This window comes from Bactrocera dorsalis, chromosome 3 (genome assembly GCF_023373825.1).
Source record: "Bactrocera dorsalis isolate Fly_Bdor chromosome 3, ASM2337382v1, whole genome shotgun sequence".
Lineage (NCBI taxonomy): Eukaryota > Metazoa > Arthropoda > Insecta > Diptera > Tephritidae > Bactrocera > Bactrocera dorsalis.
Genome location: NC_064305.1, coordinates 74,939,795 through 74,963,469, shown reverse-complemented (window position 1 = coordinate 74,963,469; position 23,675 = coordinate 74,939,795). Strand labels below are relative to the sequence as shown.

The following is a 23,675-nucleotide window of genomic DNA, read 5'->3' as shown; positions in this document are numbered from 1 at the left end:
AAAATTAACCTTCTCCATAATTTGTTCAAAAATTCAAAGAAATGATGCCAAAAACGAACACGAAACAGTTATAATTATAATTACAGCAGCGAAAAAGAAGTAAATCTGCAACAGCAATCCTATTATTTGGATAATAGCTGTATTTGTGTATAATCATTATGTTACACCTTTAAATTGTCTTAGCTAATCGCTCGATTAAGCGCTATCAGTAGCAAGACCCCCTAAGCAATACCCTTATAAAACGATCAACAGTAGCAGTAAATTGTTCAATTGTAAGTCGGTAGCTGTGGTGCCAAAAAGTTGTCGCACTTCCGAGCACAAAACACGAAAAGCAAGTGTAATATAACGCGTAGAGGAAGAAGTAGGAACTGTGACAACATCCTGCAGAAAGCCACGAAGATCCTACCGCTGCTTGTGAGCTTTGAGTAAAGTAAAGAGTAACACATTACGGCTTAAGAGAAAAAGAAAATCATAAGAGGGCACAACAGGCACCAGCAGCGACCCAGTGATCTTCACCACATTTCACATGCGCGCATAGCACTTGTCGCTCTGTTGTTTTTGTGACTGAGCGCGCTGTCGCTCTCTCCGTAGATCACAACTGCTGTTGCTGTTGATCTTAGCATCGCTTGCTCAGCATTCTGCATCTACCGGCTGCTGCTAAACAGCTTGACGGCTGCATCCAGCTGCTGCAGATACGAAGAAAACGCCGGGCTACGCGGTGCTCAAATACCGAGACACGGAGACACGGTGCGTTATTGAAAAGATTAAAGATCATTCTAAATAAAACAAAAAATACTCGTTAAAATGTTTGAAACCTTTAAATGAGCAAAAGTTTACTTAAATTTTTTTCTTTTCGAAAATAATGTGTTGAATATGTGGCAAGTGCGAGTGTAGGCAAATTATTGAAAATTAAAAATATTTATTTTCCGACTAGTGTTTGTTGTTGCACAGCGCCTGTCACTAATTATTGTGTGAATGTATAGCAACCAAAAGGTGCCGAAAAAGTTTTTTCTTTCTAAAGTGTCGAAAAAAGTGTTTATTTTTGTTAGTGCGTCTATTTCAATATTTATGCCTGTGTTTCATTTGTTTGTGTATAAAAAAAAGTTGAACTCATCTTTTTTGCGCAACACGGAGCGGTGTTTCGTATAAATATTTGAATTATTTGTTGAAATTACTGTGTGTGTTGTTGTTTATTTGATGATTAATGACTGAAAAAGCGTGAAATTTCGCAGTAATTCGGTGTTTTTTGGGTAAGTGTTTTGAGAATACAATTTTCGAAAAAATAAAAATATAAATAATTTAAAAGTTTTTGACCAAAAATTTAAACGAATTTGTGTGTTGAAGCGTCTAAAAAAACATTGAAAACTATAAATGGTGTTTGGATAATATATATTGTTAAAATTAAACAAAATTGCGTTTTCTAAAAACAGAAAAAATATAAAATAATACTATTGCGAAAAATAATAATCTGATTAACGCGTCAAAAACGTTTTTCAACTATCGAAACAAATCAAAAAATTTTAATAAAAATTTTTTAGTTTTTAATTTTATGTACTTCAATGGAATTTTCGAACATGGCTTCCAAAGAGCGCTAGTTAATTGACTAATGGGTGATTTTTTAAGAGCTTGATAACTTTTTTAAAAAAAAAAAAAACGCATAAAATTTGCAAAATCTCATCGGTTCTTTATTTGAAACGTTAGATTGGTTCATGACATTTACTTTTTGAAGATAATTTCATTTAAATGTTGACCGCGGCTGCGTCTTAGGTGGTCCATTCGGAAAGTCCAATTTTGGGCAACTTTTTCGAGCATTTCGGCCGGAATAGCCCGAATTTCTTCGGAAATGTTGTCTTCCAAAGCTGGAATAGTTGCTGGCTTATTTCTGTAGACTTTAGACTTGACGTAGCCCCACAAAAAATAGTCTAAAGGCGTTAAATCGCATGATCTTGGTGGCCAACTTACGGGTCCATTTCTTGAGATGAATTGTTGTCCGAAGTTTTCCCTCAAAATGGCCATAGAATCGCGAGCTGTGTGGCATGTAGCGCCATCTTGTTGAAACCACATGTCAACCAAGTTCAGTTCTTCCATTTTTGGCAACAAAAAGTTTGTTAGCATCGAACGATAGCGATCGCCATTCACCGTAACGTTGCGTCCAACAGCATCTTTGAAAAAATACGGTCCAATGATTCCACCAGCGTACAAACCACACCAAACAGTGCATTTTTCGGGATGCATGGGCAGTTCTTGAACGGCTTCTGGTTGCTCTTCACCCCAAATGCGGCAATTTTGCTTATTTACGTAGCCATTCAACCAGAAATGAGCCTCATCGCTGAACAAAATTTGTCGGACGTAAAGCGCGAAACACATTTCGAACCGAACACTGATTTTGGTAATAAAATTCAATGATTTGCAAGCGTTGCTCGTTAGTAAGTCTATTCATGATGAAATGTCAAAGCATACTGAGCATCTTTCTCTTTGACACCATGTCTGAAATCCCACGTGATCTGTCAAATACTAATGCATGAAAATCCTAACCTCAAAAAAATCACCCGTTATAAAAACAATTTGTTAAAGCAGAATTTGTTAAAATTTCTGCATAATACTATATAGTATATCAAAAATCTTAATAAACAAAACTGTATTGAAAAACAAAACAATATTATACTCATAATATCAAATTTGATCCGGTTAGATTCATATAAACATCACGTCCGAATTCGATAGAGATTTTTTGCCGTAATGTTTTCCGAAACGGAAACTCAAAACATTACATTGAAGGCGACAATATAAATATTGATGAATAATTAACGATTTTGGGTTTTATTTACAATTTCCAAGTATTTTTTTTTTGTTGCAATGCAAGTAAAAACTTATTTTTACCATTTTCCCAAGTTAGTCTCCAAAAGAAATACAACCTTATATCAGTTATGCCTCCGAATTTCGAAATTGAGCTTCTTAACCCTGCTGTTAGGTAAAAAAACTTACGAATCTTAGATTAGAGGACCATTTGGTCCATACTGCAGTTTTCATACAAAAAAACAATTTAATCTTAGTATTTATATTTAGTTTGGTTCAATACTTGCTAAATATTATTATTTTATTATTAACTCAACTCTGGTAAAATAAAAACTAGGCGAGGGGTTCCCCCGTTTAGCATGTTACAAAGAAAAAAAAAAATAATTGAACCAAATGGTCCTTAACAGCTGGGTTAAAAAGGTAAGATAGCTGATCCCTCAGCAATATCAGTATGCAATTTCTCTCTCGACAAAAATTAGCTTGTTCTCATATACAGAAAACCCCCGTTTTTGCCTTATCTATGTATATTGTAAGTAACCAATGAATTCTCTTTAACTAAGATTATATAAAACTGGGGATTATATAAAACGTGTTATTGTCAACTTCATAAAAGGTATTTTTCTACATACCTTTATGACACGTCACAATAAAGTCAAGGAAAAAACAGTGTGTGCGAACTATAAATTTCAAGGAATCACTTTTTGTGCCTGTAATTTGTTGGGAATTCCGTTGGTGGGTGGGATTTGTTAGCAGTGAAAGCCTTTCTAATTTTACATATCTGCTGCGTGATTTCACAGAACGTTCTTTTAATCGAAATGAAGAAAAAATCGTTTCTTCTTCTTTTCACATACAACCCTGGGAAAAATGTTTCGCTCGCCTTCAAACGGATGTTTTTTGGCTACCCAAAGGATACTTGGTCTAAGAACTTTCCTCACTTACGTGAACTTCTACACATGGCTCCATCCTCACAATCTGCGCCAATTACTGTGGGATAATGTCGCATATAAGGTCTTATCGATGTGATTATGTATGAAAGACTGAAACTCACCGTCAACAAACTGATGGGACCTTATCAGTGTGGCTTTAGACGTGGAAAATGTACTATTCACCAGATTTTCCCCGTTGGCCAAATCTTGGAAAATACCCGTGAAAGGAAGATTGACTCCACACTACCTCTTCGTTGATTTTAAAGCCGCCTTCAACAGCACGCCGCTAAGTCTGAACTTGGTATCCCCGCAAAGCTAATACTGCTGTGTAAACTGACGTTGAACAACATCAAAAGCTTTGTCAGAATCGGGAAGGACCTCTACGATGGAAAATACCGGTGAAAGGAAGATTGACCCACACGATTTGTTCGACACCAAGCGAGGTTACAGACAAAGAGACTCCCTATCGTGTGCCTCCTTCAATTTATTGCTGGAGAAGGTACAATCTTTTACAAGAGTGTAAAACTGCAATTTTATATAACCATTATTGTAATCCACAGTAATCTAAAATGAATTTCTTTGATTTATGAGCAGAGTTTGTCGAAAATATTCTTCGAAATTAGCTGAACTGAACTTTAGACACCACTTTGTGGAGCTTACGCATTTCCCTTTAGTCATAATTGTATGCTTGTGATATTAGATACAAGTATACATAACTATATAGTATTTCCAATTTAACTAATAGCAACTATTTATATATATACGCACTCATTTTGTTAAAAAAAAATATATTTTACTTTATTTTTGGCAGATAATACCTGAGTCGTTTGCTGCAAACTGTCCGTACTGCTTTCTTTCAGGTCAAACTACAAAAAGATACAACAAAAAGCAAATAAAAATATATAGTTTATAAAAAAAAAGTTTGACAAGAATCCAACTAAAGCTATTTAAGCTGTTGTGACGTTGCACTTTGACACGGCATGTTGCAACAAGCGAGTGCCCGCACATACATACCATTGTTTATGCTCGTGTACGACAGCTTAGCTGCATTTTGTGGCCATTACCATAATTATTTCCACACTATATACATATATACAGGCATCTGTTGGCTCTAGGTGAAATAAGAGCTAGTGAGTCAGTCAGCCGCTTTTCGTCTGACTGCTAGTAAACTTAAACGAGTTGTATGGTTTCATGTGTCCTCCCATGTGCCCCTTTCGAAAGCCACAGCCAGCGGCATTGCACTTCCGCTAATGGCACTCACTTGCATTGTGGGGGATTTTCCTTTTGATTTCTTACTTCTTTGCGTTTGTTTGTATGCCATTGTCTTGGCAGCAAATTAGAGAGCGAAGAAAAGGCATACTGACGTCGGCAATTGCGCTACACAGCAGACGTAAAGCATTTGAACGCCTGCCCTACGGCATGGCGGGTTGACAGAGTGCAGCATATTGGAGGCACATTGCGGTAGGTTTTTAATGGAGTATTGTGAAAAAGAAACATTTTCAGGGAAATTAATAAAAAGTGTTATAAATTTTATAAATAGTTTAGAATCTTTTTTGTGTCGTTGAACTTGTTGCGGCTTTTCAGCGAAGACCGAAGCTTTATTTGACTTGTCAAAACTACGAAAGTGGCGAATCGAACAGACAACTGTCATAAGTGACATGTAATAGAATAAACGAATAGCGATAGAATAATACTATAAGTGCTTATATTTTAATTTACTAACGAATTTAGCGATGGAGCTGAACTCACATATGACTTTCTTTACCCTGTGTCGTCCATGGCTTGAGTCAGTTTGTCTTAATTCGGTTCCATAACTAAACTAACGGAGACATTAACTCCATTTTCTTACAAGTTGGCTCTACTAAAGCTACTTTGGAACTCTTTAAGTCTCTTTTGATTGAAAGTTGTCTCACATTTGAAGTCTCCCTCTCTCCGTATGGGTTCTTCCTTGAACCCACAAATCTTTGCCCCAGTGTATATCATTGACGTGCTGACAGTGAGGTGAATGACTTACTGCAGCGCTATGCAGCGGCTTACGTCTCACACACATACACACATACATATCTATGCACTATAAGCACATACACATGTATATTACTACCATAATACATGTATGTATGTATGTATATACAACTATTGGACTGCTAATACTCTTCCCGTTCATTGTATTTACTCGTATGCCATTGTTTTTGTGATTGCATTGTTGTTGTTGCATTGTTTTGTTTCTACTCACAAGTCATTGTTGTGGCGGCGCTGTTCTTTTCTCCGATTTCGCTTTTGTTTTTATCTGGCGGATGCTTTCTCCCACACAAGCGCGGCTGCATGTTAAACCATATGCTCACTTGCTTTTCAAATCAACTAACGGCATATGGAGCATACATATACACATACTTACATATGCTCGTATGTAAGTGAATGCACTTCTTATGCATGGTTTTATGTATTTGCATTCGTGTTGTGGGTGCCTTAATCGTTGCGCGACTCTGTAGACATATTAACGTTCTCCCAGTGAGGAAATACAGTGATATATAATATTATTTAATATTTAGTGGGTGTTTTACTGTCAAATGATTGACTTGTACAAATATTACAAGTAAAGTAATAAACTGAAAATTTTTTATAAAAAAAATGGATTTTTTGATTTTTATTTCATTTAATTGAGAGCAAGTTTTCAATTGAATATTAAAAAAAAATTAATACAAAATTAAAAAAAAAAATTAAGAAAAATTAAAAAAAAAAATTAAAGAAATTAGAAATATTTTTTATTTTTTTTTTATTTCTTTTTGTCACAAGTATTTTTTTTTTTTTTATTAAAAACATTAATTTTACGATAAGTAAAGAAAAAATTTTTTAAAATTAAAAAAAAAAACGTAAAAAATTTAGAAATATGTATATTTCTTAATATTTTTTTTGTTTCCAACTTTTTATTTAATTTTCAATACCTTTTAGTTTTAATTGTTAAGCTATTAACTCAGTAAAATATTATTACAATGTCAAAGCTTTAGCATAATTTTATATTTAATATTTTTTAGTTTTTTTCCGGAATTCAACTTTTCTCGTCAATATTTATATTGCATTCATATGCAACCCTATATTTATCTCGCTTAGTTTTAGGTGATACGTACAACCGCTCGGTGACCCAACAATTATTGTATTATACTCTGTAGCAACATGTTGCACTTTGTTAAAATTATAACAATTTTCATACCAGCAAAATCTAATTGAAACTGAGTAATTACTGGAGTTAAGAGATATACTTTTGACATTTAGAATTCATTGAGTGTTCTGTAGCATACATGTATCTTTCTTATAGTGATTTACATTGAAAACATGCGGAAAATGTTTTCTAAAATCATCCTGTTAGTATTACAGTATGGTAGTTTTAAGGTATTTGTTTGAGTTTGAAGAATTCTTCTTAGAGTGATGGTAGTTTTAAGGTATTTGTTTGAGTTTGAAGAATTCTTCCAAAAATTACATTTGTTTTATTTTTGTTTTTGTTTTCAAAAGTAACGCCAAATTCCATATGCCCGTACGATATACGTATAGTGATCCTCGCTACCAAACACAATCAATGATCACCACTATACCTATTATTTGACAAAATTTTCAGCCTGGAATTTTTTTATTTTCCAAAAAGTTAAATATCAAATGAAATTTATATGAAAAGTGCCACTCAAGCGTTGAAAATCCATTTGGTTGAAAGAAGAATAATTTTCTCAGCATTTTCCCTTGATACTGCTTATCAAAAAATAAAATAAAATATATGTATATACACACATACATCGTATACAGAAAAATATAGATGTCCTCATACTTACATATATCTAAGTACCACACTATGCTGCAGCCAGCAGCTTATCTCCGCGAAGAGTCGCTCCATATTGTCAGCTTGATTACTCGTTTGCGCATTGGCAGTTTGGCAGCCACTCGCTGCACTTGGCTGACATCTCGCCGCCACGGCTGATTGCACTTTTGGTATTTCACCGCGCCATAATTTACTTATTTACATACATACATATTCACCTACATGAATGTACTCGTATTTGTAATCTCGTGTGCGCTCCGCGTGTTAAAAGAAAGAAAACAGCCTCCGAGATCGGAGCAACAATCGTCACAATTATGTTGCAGTAATTTTAAATATTTATACCAGCCTAAAGCAAAATAAATGTGCATTTACACATGTTTGTATGTATGTATATATGTATGTGTTTGTATGACTTTATACACTTGTGTGGCTGCATGTATGCGCAATGCCTGTGTGGGTGTTGCAACGGTTCTTAATGTGACGTCGTGATTGCTCAACACAACACATTTCTCTCATTTCCATACGGTATATACATACATATATTATATTTATATGTATATTTAAATATGCATTTATGTATGTATGCATGTTTGTTTGTATTTATGTATGTACATTTAGATGCAGCTATGCATGCTGGCCGCTGTGTGTGTTCATTTCGCCGGTTCACGCGTGTGCATATCGTTGATAATAAAGTGTTGGGCGAAGATAAAGCAAATAGTTGAAAACAAAATCGTCAATTGATTTGTGTTGGCGTATTTAATCGCTTGGAATTGAGAATATTGAGAAACTCAATCACAATTTTCCACCTTTCCGCTTGAGGGCATTAAAACTAATGATACGTGAATATCGCGGGATACTCACATGTACATATTTGTATATGCGTATGTTCATATGTTTACATAGATACATACATACTTATATGATATATATTTATATGTGGCTGGTTGGCTTAATTTTCTCACATTCCGCGAAGGTATTTACATTTTTAATTGATGGAAGATAATATGTCTCTATAGATAATACTTATATTTAGGGCTTTGGTTAGTCTATTACTTTAGAAAAATCGATTAGTATTTTTGCTTAAAACTTACTATAGAGTCTCTTAAAAGAGTTCAATACATAAAGTATAATACACTAGCAAGCTTTATCTAGTTCAAAGGGTCCCTTTTTGTACCTTCCCAGAACAGGCTGTATTAAATACTACACGAAGTTATTAAAACCTAGAAGCAAACTTCAGAGACTCTATACAGTATATACAAATACTTGAAGATAAATAATCAGCAGTACCAGCTGAGTCAATTTTTTTCCTCAAGAAACTGCTCTTCGTTCGGAACCGTCAATATTGGACCACTATAGGATATAGTTGCGATACAACTTCGCCGCTTAAAATAAAGTTCTGGTATGGAAACCTTTTTCTTTAAGATATATTCATGAAATTTAGCATAAAAATTTTCCTAAACAAGGTTACAATCTTCGAATCGATTGTCGGACCACTGCAGCATATTGTATGCTATACTGAGCGAGCAAACTCAAGATTAAGATCTTTTTACGCTCTTTTATGCTATATGAAATATTGAAGTAAGCGTCTTTTCTAGATTTTAATTTTTTTCAGGAAGTTCAGGTTCTTTTAACGATTCCGAAGATTGGCCTAGTAGTCAACATCCTCAAAGTGAGAAATTAGTTGTTGTTTTCCACACTCTCACAATAAATTATTATATTTACGGCTCTTTTCAGAGATCTCGATTACGCTAACCACTTTATAACTAATATGAAAACCGACCTGTTCAATTGTCGATCGCTATCTTAGTGTTAGTATTGAAGCAAAGTGTGACTTATATCTAATATTGACAGGGGGTACTTGCAAGAGTCACATGTGTATTTTTTGCTATCAGATAACAAATATTTCAATTAGATACTTTTATGCTATACGATACCGATATCACCCATAATCACAGCTGATAAACCACCGATATTTATATTTTTACCTTCAAGTTATTTAAGACTTTGATACGTTAGACCTTTGTCTTCTGCAAAAATTATGAAAAATGGTTTTGATTACTATATTTTTGTATCGATAATATGAGGGTTTTTCTGAAGGTATTTGTTTACAATTAAAATCAGTTTTGGATATTGTACTTTGATTTTGTAATTAGTGTTATTGTTTTATGATTTTCCCCATTAATAAGCGGAAATAGTTTTTAATAAAGCTTCTAAGTCACACCAAAGCCTTATGAAAGATTTTTTCAGGATGGAGTATATATTTACTGAGATTATAATTCCTTCTTAACTTTTGAATATATTTACTTATAGTATATAATACAATAGTAAGAAGACTATCAGAAAGATTTTATCTCCGCATAGGCTTGATATATTTGGAACTAATTACATATACATATATGTAGGTAGGATGGGGTCATGTGTAGAAGTTCACGCAAGTCAGGAAATAGCTCTTATTACGATTCACTTAGGTCTTAGTGTATCCTCTGTGTAGCTAAACAACATCCGTTTGAAAACGAGCTAAAGAAAGTAGGCGAAACATCCACTCCCCAGGGTTGTGCGCTGGGCTTGGGACCCGCTATGTAAAAAACCCTACCAATGAAAAGGAAACAACAGCGTCAGATAAATGAACCCACTTTTGATGAAAACGTGTTAAGGATTATTATTTGAGGCATGCGCCTGGAATGTCCGGTCCCTTAATTGAGAACGTGGCGCTGCCCAGCTGGTTTATGTCCTCGTTAGAGTAAAGACTGACATCACCACCGACCAAGAAATGCGATGAACGGGACAAGGATCGAAACGAGTAGGTCTTTGTGGCATTTACTATATTGGCCAGATAAAAGAACAAAAAACTGGTGTAGGACAAACGCAATCAAAGCGAAGTTCTTCAACATTTCACTGATTTGCGCCCACGGCCCGACGGAAGAGAAGAACGATGACACAAAGATGCCTTCTATTTATAAGCGCTTGGAGCGCACCAATGAGAACTGCCCTCACTGCGATGTCAAAATCGTACTTAGCGACAGAAGGTATCTTTGGCACAACAGTTGGTAAATTCAGCCTCCACAAGGAAACATACCCAAATGGGTTGAAGCTGATCGACTTCACCGGGGTCTAAAATATGGTTATCTGTAGTACTAGATTCCACCATAGAAAAATTAACCGAGCTACCTGGCTGTCTCTGGATCGAGAAGCCACAGTCTCCAGTGTTTTAGATGTGCCTACGCTCTGAGGTCCTAACATGGACTCGGACCACTATCTTGTTGCAGCCAAGATACACAACCGCCTCTGTGCAGCAAAAAAGGCACGTCAACAAACACAAGGATGGTCCACGTCGAGAAAGAAACTGCAATTAGAACAGACAGCCTGATGTCTACGCCAGTAAAGAAGAAGAAGGATTATATGTATGTAGTTCTACATTAGCACGTTTATTAGTTATCGGAGATCGTCTTACTCGTATTATCATTTTCAAAATAATAATTAGGGCGACTATTTGAAATTTACCCAAAGTCCAAATGAAAAAATTATATTTTTTTTGCTCGAAACTTTATTTTCTGCAAACCAATTATACTGTTGTAGTTTTTCATATCACTTAAGTAATTTTGTAGAAATATTTCTCTGCACTTTCCCATTAAGCTCGCAATTATTTTGTGCAGCGAAAGGAAAAATAATGCAAGAAATTAATGAGTTGCACCGAGACGACGAATACAGTCGCATTGGTTTAGTGAAAAATGCAGCAAACAGCTATGCGACACATACCGTTATTTGCATATGAATCTGCATATAAGCGCAATGTGTGCTAGAAACCTAAGGGAAACAAGTAAGGAAGGGCTAAGTTCGGGTGCAACCGAATATTTCGTGCTCTTGCTACTTGCAAGGATTAAAGCCGATGTAATATCTTCAGGTACATAAGGCTTGTTGGTTATGTGGGGTTTAGAGCGAGTTTTCAGACGATTGTATTTACTTAAAATGCACTGTTATTAGAAAAACACGCTCTCTTATTTTTATTAAGATAACTCACATATTGGTTACTTCTTCGTATTAGGTATATGGGGACCCGACCTGATTCAAATCATGTTTGATACCCAGAGATACTATTATTGGGAAATTATTCTCTCCGAATTTCAATTATATATCTCACCTATTGACCGATATTTTCGGTAAGTTTAGGTTAGGATACTCTGGTAGACCAATAAGCCACGCATACTACATCCATCTCGATTAATTTTAGGTGATACATACCACCGTTAGGTGAACAAAACTATTATACTCTGTAGCAACAGGCTGCAAGAGTGTAAAAAGCATTTGGAAATTTCATATTGCCACATGTATTTGGGGGTAGGCGGGCCGTAGCACATTGGCCGGCGTGTGCAACTTCTGCGTGCCCCAAATGACGCAAAGTGACGCGCTGAGGTGGCGACGACACACCGACGACTGCGTGTCATTTGCATAAATACATATGCAACGCGATGCAATGAAGTGTGCAATCGGAGGCGCTCACATGTGGACGCACGTGTGCGTGTGTGTGGGTGTGTGCACGCGCTCGCACTCATGAGGGCTAACGACCTCTCCGTGCTCTGGCAAATAGATGCATTAGCAAATTTAGTGCTAATTTTCTGTATATTTTTTTAGACTGTCGCCTCCATTTGGAATTGGGTTAACGACGCACCACGCTTCACGCTCCCCAGTCGACATTAGCTTAAAAAGAGCGATTAAAAAATTCTACAATTGCCAGATTATTGCTGCGGCTGCTCGACTGCATCGCTCAGTTAGTCAGTCTGACTGCTAGCTAGCTAGGAAGCAAGCCTGGCAAACAACGAGCCTCTATTTACCCACTACACACACACACACACTCATATACTCATCTACATATATGCTATATACTTGCGTGCTTTTGCAATTATTTATAAGTGGCATGCCTTTCATTGCGATTGCCCACTTGTGATTTGCTTTGTGACTGGCTGCTGCGTTCCTGTTTAGTCTGAAACACATTGCATCAACGTGCTGCGTTGCCTTGTGGCATTTGTTGTGCTTTGCAGTTGGTTTTTCCTTGAACAAACACTATTAAATTCATTCGATGCGTTCTGCGAGTCACGCCTAGCGGGTTGAGTGGTATCATTTGTGCTGCCAATGAAATGAAATCCGATGCAGCGCTGCTCCGGCTCGTTTATACAGCTATACTGTCGCAAAATAACTACTTTTATGTTTTGTTTTGGCACTGAAATTCAAATACCCTTAACTATTAATGTAGCTGCTAAAGTTTCACAATTTTTATGAAGTTTTTTAATGAAACATTTCAGTTTATCAGAGCATTTTGATAAATAAGTCGCTGATTCTCTCAATTGTTCAACTTAAAAAAATCGAGAGAACTATAAAAACAAGAAAAAACATTATGTGCAGATGCACTGAAGCCAAAATACCCTTCACAAATACAAACATTTCCTTACAAGAACTTTGATCGCTCAGTTTGTAAGACAGCAACATGCTATAGTAATCCGACTTGAACAATTTCTGTGGTGATTGTAACATTGCCTTAGGTTAGGTTAGGTTAGTCTGCTAGGCCAATGAGGCACGTATAAACCAGTTTTGGTCCTTTGCGATACCAGATGGAGTTCAGTTACTTCGTCCATTCCGTTCTTGGTTCAGTCATCCGCTTGGACGCGAATTTCAACAAACTCTATGGCCTCACTATCGATAATTCTTTCAGTGTTCATACCGTGGGCACCCAGATGCTTACATCGTAGCCTTGCCTATGCGGGACAAGCGCTCAAGAGATGCTCCACTGTTTCACTAGTGCCTTGCTCTAGACATTTCCTGCAGTCTTCTCGATCTGTCAGCGTCATCCTGAGAGTGACCAGTTAGCAGCGCCTTACTATCTACTTATAAACTACGTGTTATACAAGTGTACAATATTTAACTGTTATGATCTTATATTTCTAGATTTGCTGATTGGCTACCGATAGATTAGAAATAAAATATTTGGTAAAACTATATAAGTATTTTGAATCTTACACCGTCAATCAACAAGATAACGTAGTTGGATTGAAACAACTGACTTAGCAGATTAGTGTTGTGTTCAAAGGATTTTGACGAAGTGAAAACAAATCCTCTGTTATGTCCGCGAGTCCTGAAGGTATGAGATACACCAATCAATAAAGTATGAGATCCACTTTCAGGACTCGTGGACATCAAAAAATTTTTGTCTCCAGTTGTACGAGTGCCATACATGTCTCGAAGGTTAGCCTTAGAATTAACTCCACCAAACTTTTGGTGGAATATACTTTAAGACGTCATGCTACATCAAACTCTATATTTCGTCACCCGATGTATTAAGTAACATTTGGTACGGTCTACATATCAAAGGCTTCATTTAATTTAAGTCTGGCAATGCAATTGATTTAAAAATTAAACTTTAAATAATTAAATTATTTTGAGGCATTCAACTGCAAATCATATTCTGTCAGAGGCGGGTAAATATATAACTGCTTAATTGAATGAATCAAAATAAATGAAACTCATTTAACGGTCAGTACTGGATGCATGCTTTTTAACAGCATAATTTAATTTATGTTTTCCATGCAATTACGAGCAACTCGCTCTGACTCACAGCAAGCAATGCGGAAGCAAAGCGGAAACTTTCACAAATGTTTTAAACAAATTATATAAATATATTACATAATACATATATATATATATATATCCCATATGCACATTTGTAATTACTTATGTTTCACAAATACGAACAACTGTTTAGCTTGATTGCGTTGCAGCAAGCGTCTGTGAGTTCTAACTGCAATGCAAATCAGTTGTAGGCGCCACTGCTCATTTGATAAAACTGAAAAGGCTGATATGGTTTGTAGTTTAAAGTGCAAATGTTTGGTATATGTCTGTGGATGTTAATTACTACGCGCAGTACAACTTCTCTAGTAGTTGTTAGGTTGTAAATTGAGTCAACAAATTAGTTATTTGCACTTATTAATTTTCGTTGGCACAAGTGTGTGAATGATTAACTTTACAGCGTGCTAATGTAGTCAATTAGCAAGTTTTCTGATTTCGCTGAAGAAACTTAAATGTCAGTAATATGGATATGCACATTCTACAAGTATTGTAGATAAATATACTTATGTATTCTGTAAGTCGATTTTTTAATTTTTGAAAATTTTGGATTCCTTTGAACCCATAACCGATCTCCAAGAGGATCTCTGAACAAAGATGTGTGGCGGTGAATACGATTTTTCTGTTTAAATTTATCTTAAATCCAAAAGCAAAAAAAAAAATTCATCATTGTTATGGATTAATGGTAATGGTAAAAGAAATGTGGCGGCACCGATGCGCAGACACAGATGAAACCACAGAAGGGATGCCGGAGTTCGTCTCGGCCCACAGAGTAGATTGTAGCTGGAGGGAAAGTTGAAAACACTCTCCTTGTTGTAGAGAGATAGAGTTGACTAATGCGGTCAAATACCTTGGTATCATGCTGGATTCTACTCTGCGCTGGAACCTGCTAAAGCACTTATAATGTGCAATCGGCTGGCTGGTAAATCCTGGGGCTGCAGGCTAAGAATTGTTAGGTGGTTGTACACCATGAAAGTGCGACCGATTATCACGTTTAGAGGGGTGGGCTGAGCCTCGGAAGCATCGCAGAGTTCGGTAGTACTTCAACTATCGAAGCTGCAACGTCTCGCCTACATCTGCGTGCCAGATATAATTCACATAAGTATGTCAGACAGTGGTCCATGAAGTAATGCTGGATCTCACCGTTTCACCAGGTAATAGGTCAGGTAGCCAAACACTCACTGCTCCAAATGACAGCAGAATGGTTTGGCAAATATAAGGTAATCTCTTCCCAGCGCATGAAGGACTTAAGTGACGAAATACCACCGGCTCTTCTCCTAAGGGACAGCATTAACAAAAGTGTAAAATTCATTACGAAGATCAATTCATCAAAGAAGATCCTCAGTAGTAAGGCTGAATGGTTCCGATTTCGAACTACTATTCAGGCATAGTAAAATGAAGTGGTATATTGACGGTTTGAAAGCAACGAAGGAAATTGGTGCAGGAGATGGAGGACCACGCACTAAACTCTCCATAGAAGTTTTCAGAGCATATTTCAAGCAGAGGTCTTTGCCATAAGCTGGTGTGTGGAGATAAACCTCCAACGCAACTATCGCAATGAACGTATAACCATACTTAGCGACAGTCAAGCGGCACTTAAAGCAATCTCTGAGTACGAGATTAAATCGTTATTGGTGCTGGAGTGAATAGAACGGCTGAAGAGTCTATCAGATCGTAACCAAGTCCACCTCATCTGGGTGCTAGGTCACAAAGTCCATAGTCGGAAATGCAGTAGCTGATGAGCTCGTCCACTTCGCAGCATACATCTACATGGTAGGAGTCGAACCTTTCATTGTTTTTGGTTTCCATACCTTGAAGTAGCTGCTCCGCAAGAATGAAGGATTGGCATGATCCATGCCAAATTTTCTGATTCCTAGTCCTACTAGATTTGCTTTTTATATAGGACATGCCGCTTCCAGGCGTTGTTCAATAAATGATTCTATTAATAGATGAAATTTACACGATTTTCTACAAAATAAAATATTTTATTTTGAAAGTAAAAACGCTAAAGAAAATAAATCCCAAAAATTGCTGTGAAATACGCTAAACTAATTTGACAGCAGATTTTAGCAAAAAGTGGACCGACTTAGTCATATGTGAGACTTCTTATGTATGTTAATAGCTTTTATATAATTGTTTTGCATTTTCCGAAATATCTTCTTTCAAAATGATTTTTCTCATGGTTTGATGTGCCGTTATGCTTGAGTCATGCGAATCAACAGTTCTCATTTCGCTATTTCGCTGTCATAAAATTGCTAAACTCGTAAAAACATCAGTATGTTTGTATGTAGATATGTATTTTGAAAAAATAAAAACTGAACGCGTGTCCCAAATGAAAATCATGCAACATTTGAGCTGAACAAAATACACAAAACACCAAAAATACTTTATGGAAAACGGCAGAAAAATATTAAAGAAAAACAAAATCGTTAACTAGCACATACGGCTAATGACAACAATAATAACAAATTGCTATGACATACACACCTACAAACATACCTATGCATGATCTATATTTATTGTGGTGTGAATGTTTTTGTATTTTAGTCGCACCACACACCAGCTTCTATCAAAACACAAGACGACGACAATTTGTGACTTTTGCAATTTACACCGTTTTATTTTTTGTTTTTGTTTTCTTTTCCTCAGCGCATTTGTTGTTTTTCATTCATTAAAAACGCGCCAATACCGGGGCATCGTGTAGCGGTTTGCTTTTACTTTTGTCATTTGCCGCTTTGCTGTAATGAAAACATGACAATTTATTTTTAGCCGCCTCAAAGATGAAATTTTCGCCTGTTGTCATCTTTAAATTTACATGATTACATATGCTTTGTGCTCGGGTTGTCGGTGTGTATTTTTGGAAGCTCATAATTAAAAGGTAGCCTTTTATTAGTAAAACGCTGCTGAGGAAGGCATTTAGATAATTTATTTTATGTTTGGCAGAAATATTTTCAACGGTAGTAAAAAGCAAATAGTGAACATAAATCTTTGCGATGAGGAAAAAATATTGTAAGAAAAATATATGAGACAATATTTACTGCAAACTAATTTGTAAATGAGTAGAAAAAATAAAAAAGGTATGACTTTCAATAGCATTCACATTTTGACAGGTTTCTAACAGGTATCTCACTTGGTCAGCTTACAACGCCGGTCCATTGTGATACCTCAGATTCCTGCTTAGTACGCACGAGGTCCATTGGTCCATTGCCAGAACGCAAGACACCAACGGAGATCGAACTCGGTCTCACTCCGATGTGAGCGAGGCAAAAGTGACCCATTTTGGCTAGTTTATCGGCTTTGTAGTTTACACCTCTACCGTCATGCGCAGGCATCCAAACGAGTCATGTGATAAATTAGCTTGCCGCTTTTTCCAAAGAAGAACTACACTTCTTATCTAGCTTTGAGGGCACAGTCAGCGAGCTCAGCACTTGTATTGTCACTCTGCTCCTCCTAGCTTCGGCGCAATGATGAAAAAGACCACTGCGCCTCTTCTTTAGCGACCTCTCCCCATTCATATTTACCTCGTTGGTATCTGAGCAGAGGAAAAGCCGCCACGAGTGGCTCTGGGACGCAGTGATCCAAATGTTCAGGAATGCAGCAGAAGGAAGACCCTTTCGGATCCTTTCATATATCCAGCAATATACCTGCCGCCAATGTCGACGAATGCTATGTTCAAAATCGCATTAAGTGCTGTTGTTGGTGTAGTCTGCAGTGCACAAAAGATGTCAATGAGCGCCGAAACTTGGACACTTTCAAGCTGCTTAGCAAGTGTGGCTTTTTCGAGCACTCTCTTCTAGACGAAAACACCATAGATTATTATTGGTTTGACTACCATTTCGTAGAGTCAATATACCCCGTTTGGTTGGAGTGCCCACCTTTTTCTTGGAGACAAATCTGTAATGAACTTTCAATGTTTCATCGAGGTTTGATGAACTGAACCTGCAACCAAGATCCAAATGGTCGACGTGCAGTCTATGTAGTAAAAAAGTAGGTCCCGCCCTCTCAAATGTCTAGAAATGTAAGAGCAATAAAGAACCGTACCCGAAGTAGGATTTTTTTACCTGTATGCCCATAAGAAAACTATCGACGAGTCGAAAAAAATTGTAATAAATCAATGAACGACATATGTCTGTATGTACATTAGAGCGTGTTGATTTACTGGGAGCAAAACGAGAACGGAGAAATAGCGTATGCGGGTCCTACATACCATTCTGTACAATTTTCACTAAGAGAATATAGGTCTAAAACTTGTTTCGAGACAGCGATTTGTAAGGCAAAGTTCTTTAGAGATCTTAAAAGTTTTTTCGACAGTTTTTGATATATCCGAATGAAATTTAATACGTAGCTACATTTTGATATTCTATTGATCATTTGTCGGAGCTGGCCAGATCGAGCTACTACATCACATATCTGCCATACAAACGATTATTTGGATTTTTAAACTTCTTTTAAAAATTGCTGGTTCGATACCGGTTTTAGATCTATAGTATCAGAATGATCCGTAGACTATTTTCCACTAACACGATTTTATAGCAAAAAATGGACCCGCTCTAAAATACATATGAAAGCATACATTTTCGGAATTTGTATACTCTGGAACCATTAAAAATAATGTTACAACAAAAACACAGAATAAATATAAAACTAAAGGGTGATTTTTTAAGAGCTTGATAACTTTTTAAAAAAAAAAAACGCATAAAATTTGCAAAATCTCATCGGTTCTTTATTTGAAACGTTAGATTGGTTCATGACATTTACTTTTTGAAGATAATTTCATTTAAATGTTGACCGCGGCTGCGTCTTAGGTGGTCCATTCGGAAAGTCCAATTTTGGGCAACTTTTTCGAGCATTTCGGCCGGAATAGCCCGAATTTCTTCGGAAATGTTGTCTTCCAAAGCTGGAATAGTTGCTGGCTTATTTCTGTAGACTTTAGACTTGACGTAGCCCCACAAAAAATAGTCTAAAGGCGTTAAATCGCATGATCTTGGTGGCCAACTTACGGGTCCATTTCTTGAGATGAATTGTTGTCCGAAGTTTTCCCTCAAAATGGCCATAGAATCGCGAGCTGTGTGGCATGTAGCGCCATCTTGTTGAAACCACATGTCAACCAAGTTCAGTTCTTCCATTTTTGGCAACAAAAAGTTTGTTAGCATCGAACGATAGCGATCGCCATTCACCGTAACGTTGCGTCCAACAGCATCTTTGAAAAAATACGGTCCAATGATTCCACCAGCGTACAAACCACACCAAACAGTGCATTTTTCGGGATGCATGGGCAGTTCTTGAACGGCTTCTGGTTGCTCTTCACCCCAAATGCGGCAATTTTGCTTATTTACGTAGCCATTCAACCAGAAATGAGCCTCATCGCTGAACAAAACACGCGCGCGAAACACATTTCGAACCGAACACTGATTTTGGTAATAAAATTCAATGATTTGCAAGCGTTGCTCGTTAGTAAGTCTATTCATGATGAAATGTCAAAGCATACTGAGCATCTTTCTCTTTGACACCATGTCTGAAATCCCACGTGATCTGTCAAATACTAATGCATGAAAATCCTAACCTCAAAAAAATCACCCGTTATTTCGGTAATTGTGTGACAATGTACCATCAATCTTTTCATTCGAACATTCTTTGCCCGAATCGCAGTTGAAGCGCTTGAACTCACGACCGAAATTATTGACCAATTTACGATTTGACTTTTATTCGCTTGTGTGCAGTCATTTGGGGTCATTTATAACGCTTCATGTTGGTATTATAACGGGGTATGAGCGTAATATTTATTTAATTGTTCTACGATTAAAAATTTATGACTGCAACCAGCCAAGCCAAGCAAGCAATAATAAATGAGATTGCTGCAAGTTTGAGGCAAGCAACAGGAATAGTCATTATATACAATATGTGTGCCTGTATGTGTGTGTGTGAGTGCATATCTTTAATTGCAAACAAATATTTATTGCTTGGCGCATTTATCTACATATTTTGCAATTATATTGTATTCCTTTTCATTTCTTTTTATCGACAGCAATGAACTTGAATGCGCATTTAGACGCGCGTTGTGTGATAAAGCAATGGCCACCAGAGCTAATGAACTGTTATTCTAAACTAAATTTTATACGCACACACATGCGTATATGAATGTAGACACTGATAACTGTTTTTAGTTTTATTGAAGGGAAGTGTGCGGAAAATTGATAAAGTTTAACTCTGAACTAAATGAGAGAAGAATTTTTAGTTTTCTATAATCTGAGTAATTTTTTCTCAGGTAGAAAGAAGAAAAGAATATATAAATTGTCTTAAAATTATATTGCAAACACATAGTAAACTTTTTGAGAAAAAAAATTGATTAATTTTCGAGCTAAACGCGATCTCCGGCGGAGACTGCAGCACAAATGTGGACTTTCTTCGAGGATGAAACCTAATTTTGTGAAGATAGCTTAACAAATAAAAGAGTTTTTGATATAAGTGCTTGATTTTGATCGGTCAATTGTGTGACAGCCATATTATCAGTGGCGGATTCAGAGGTGGAAAATTTCATAAATTTCTCAGAGCAAAAAAAAAAATATTTCCTAATAACATACACACACAACTGCATATATAAGTAATTATAAACGCTATCGCTTCTAATCGATTTTTATGAGTTTTAACGGTACATAATTGCTTTATTTCTTGTCCAGTCGAATATTTGTGTTTTTTGTGCAGATAACCGTCAGCTGGGTGGTAAATATTTGCTTTTGATCATATTTTTTCTCTGGCGGTTTGTTTCAAGAAGGGAAAAGGCAATAAAATCAGCAGCAATTAAATTGTAAAATATAATTAAGTTTAAAACATAATTGATTTTCTCAAGAGCATTAAAATTTTATTAACACAGATTAGTGTCACTGAGTCAATTAAGGCCATAAATCGCTATTTATTTAACAGAAAAAGTACCGAAGGGCTTAAACGGAGGCGACCAGTAGATACTTTCGCTAAATTACACGAAGTTGAAGTGTACAAAATATTTATAATAGGTTGTTCTATTTACCATACATGTGTGTGTGTATAACTCAGTGATTGTTAGAGAACAAGACAAGCCTCATTGTTACATTGAATTTGTTATATATGAACAGTTTATTGCTGGCTTTAAAAAGCGGTCCTGTGTCGAGCTAAAATGATCCATGTTGTGTTTTGTGGTTTGTAGAGACCGCTGTCATCGCAAGACTAGGCGTCGAACTTTTTCCGTTGTTATAAACAATGCTGATCTCTGGGTTTCGACCAAACAAACAACCTATCCACATTGAAAACCAACGCCGTAAATGGAAATAAATTGCACAAACGTTGCATAAGCGCCAACATAGAAGCAGCATTAAACTCAAATTCTCAAGAATATCCGAAATTTGCTTGAAAATTTGTGTTTCGGTGACGAAATCATTGAAAATGTTGCAGAAGTGTTTTGGTGCGTTAACTAAATCACGAACAAACGTATTCAAGTGGCATAAAGCATTCAGAAAAAGTCGTGAAGGCATCGAAAACTTGTCCAATCCGAGTCGTTTGTCCATTACACCTAGCGAAAACAACGAAAAAGTCAAAGAAACAGACTCAGACTTTTGGTTAATTTTTTGGGTATAAACACCTGAATCTATTGCAAAAACGACGTCGAGTCGCAAAGAGATACTTGACAACGAGGTTGAGGTCTTTACATTCAGCGTAATACATCATTACTGGTTGTGTGATGTGGGTTTCGAAACTCTTTCAAAAATCTGGCAAAAGGCGTTACAGAAATGAGCCGAAACCGAAAAAAAGCAAAAATTCGTTAAAATTACTAAAGGCTGTCCCAGAGAAGACTTACTGTATGGAAAATTTGATAACAGTTGGCCTGTTTAAAGGCTGTAATAGATATTTTTTTATTAAAATACGTGAAAATGCTGTTTTTTGTCAGTCCGGATCACATTTGACCAGATTCTTATATCATTTGAAAAAATACTTTCCTAAAATTAGGGTGCTTTAACGTTTTAGACACAAAATTTTTTTTGGATGGAAAAATAAATAATGGGTTGTTCAATAAGAGAGCTATAAAAATTTTTTAAATACAAAAAAAAAATATTTGATGCCATTATGTTTGGAATTCTATTTCTTTTGTATGGCCACACGTAATTTTCGCCGGTTTTCAAGCATAAATCGGTCGATACTGCTGCAACTTCGCGTTCGATATCCGAACGAAGTTCATCAATCGTCGTTGGCTTGTTGACATAGACCATAGACTTGACGTATGTAGCTCCACTGGAAATGATCTAACGGCGTCAAATCACGCGACCGAGGCGTCCAATTGACTGGGCCATTGCGTGAAATAACAGGTTCAACAAACTTGGTTTTCAATAATCGATTGTGACATTCGCTGTGTGGCTTGTGGCGTCGTGCAACCAAAAATATTCGGTTATCATCGAGCGGCAGCGATTCCCATTCACAGTAACGTGCCCTTCTTGATCATTACGAAGTATAGCACAATGACGTAGCCGGCCCATAAACCGCACCAAGCCGTATTTCCTGTATGCAATGGTCACTCATGGAGTACGTGTGGATTGCTGCCTGACCAATCACACATATTTTGGTTATTGACGAAACCATTCAGTTGCAGAATGGTGTACTATGCGAAAGTACTTCAGTCACTCCGGGTACTGCCAGGGTAATTTCTTTTGAGTGAGCCTCTTCGCGGAAAATGATTTTTCGATGAAAATCCGGATCATTTTAAAGTTGTTGCTCAGCTCAATTCACGAAGATCCGACGATTTTGCGGCTTCAGTTCTTGTGTCAATTTGATCTTTTTAGGTTGTAGACTAAAATATTTTCACACAACGACGTCACAGACATGCCCAACGCTTAAAAAAAATTTAAGAAAAATGTCTAAGAGACTGATTTGAGTCTTCCTCTATAGATGCGCTAGCGGCAGTAATATTCTCGACACTACGGGCACTCTTTTGTCTCACTGCCGTGGTTGATCTCACTGGACGATTGTGACGACCATAATTTGGACGTAGCGTTCTTAAAGTTGAAGCCACTGATTCCGAATTTCGGTTGTAAATTTTAATAATTTCGAATCGTTATTTGATATATCTTTTCATGATGAAATGGTTAATCATGCTGAAGAGAAATGTCAATGTTGCTATAAAAATTAATTTTTTTTTTCATTGGAAACAAAGATTGTTTATAAATTTTTTTGAGAGAAAGGATCACACAATTATATCTTTAAAAGTAATATAATTTTTTCCAAGTTTTTCTTTGATTTTGTGAAGTTAAAATTTCTTCTTTTACATAAAGCTCTTCGTACATATCTGGAAGTAGCATTCATCTTACATTTTCTTCGATTTCGGAGTTCCGTGGTTTATTCATTTGCTTTTTCGCTAAGTTATCTAGCAATGTTTATCTCTCTCTTTCTTTATTATCTCTTTATTCCTCTCTCGCTCTCTTTTCTGTGTCATTGATATATAAGTATGTACGTAACATAAAATATTCCTCAAATAGTTTTCTGAAAATTAGCAATAGAAGCGTTCGTTTCGAATA

The 23,675-nt window shown here is 36.4% G+C and overlaps 1 protein-coding gene across 2 annotated transcripts in view; it reads left to right on the top strand.

Moving 5' to 3' along the window:
• The first annotated feature begins 286 nt into the window (after window positions 1–286).
• The window catches only part of LOC105224576 (endoplasmic reticulum metallopeptidase 1), a 32,149-nt gene continuing 8,760 nt past the window's right edge, over window positions 287–23,675 (top strand). Inside the window, exon 1 of one of the 2 annotated variants that reach the window (XM_049451528.1) lies at window positions 287–747. The gene's annotated coding sequence lies outside the window, so the exon portion shown is untranslated. Of the gene's footprint in view, window positions 1,251–23,675 lie in introns of both variants that reach the window. The other variant, XM_049451527.1, reaches the window with a different exon arrangement.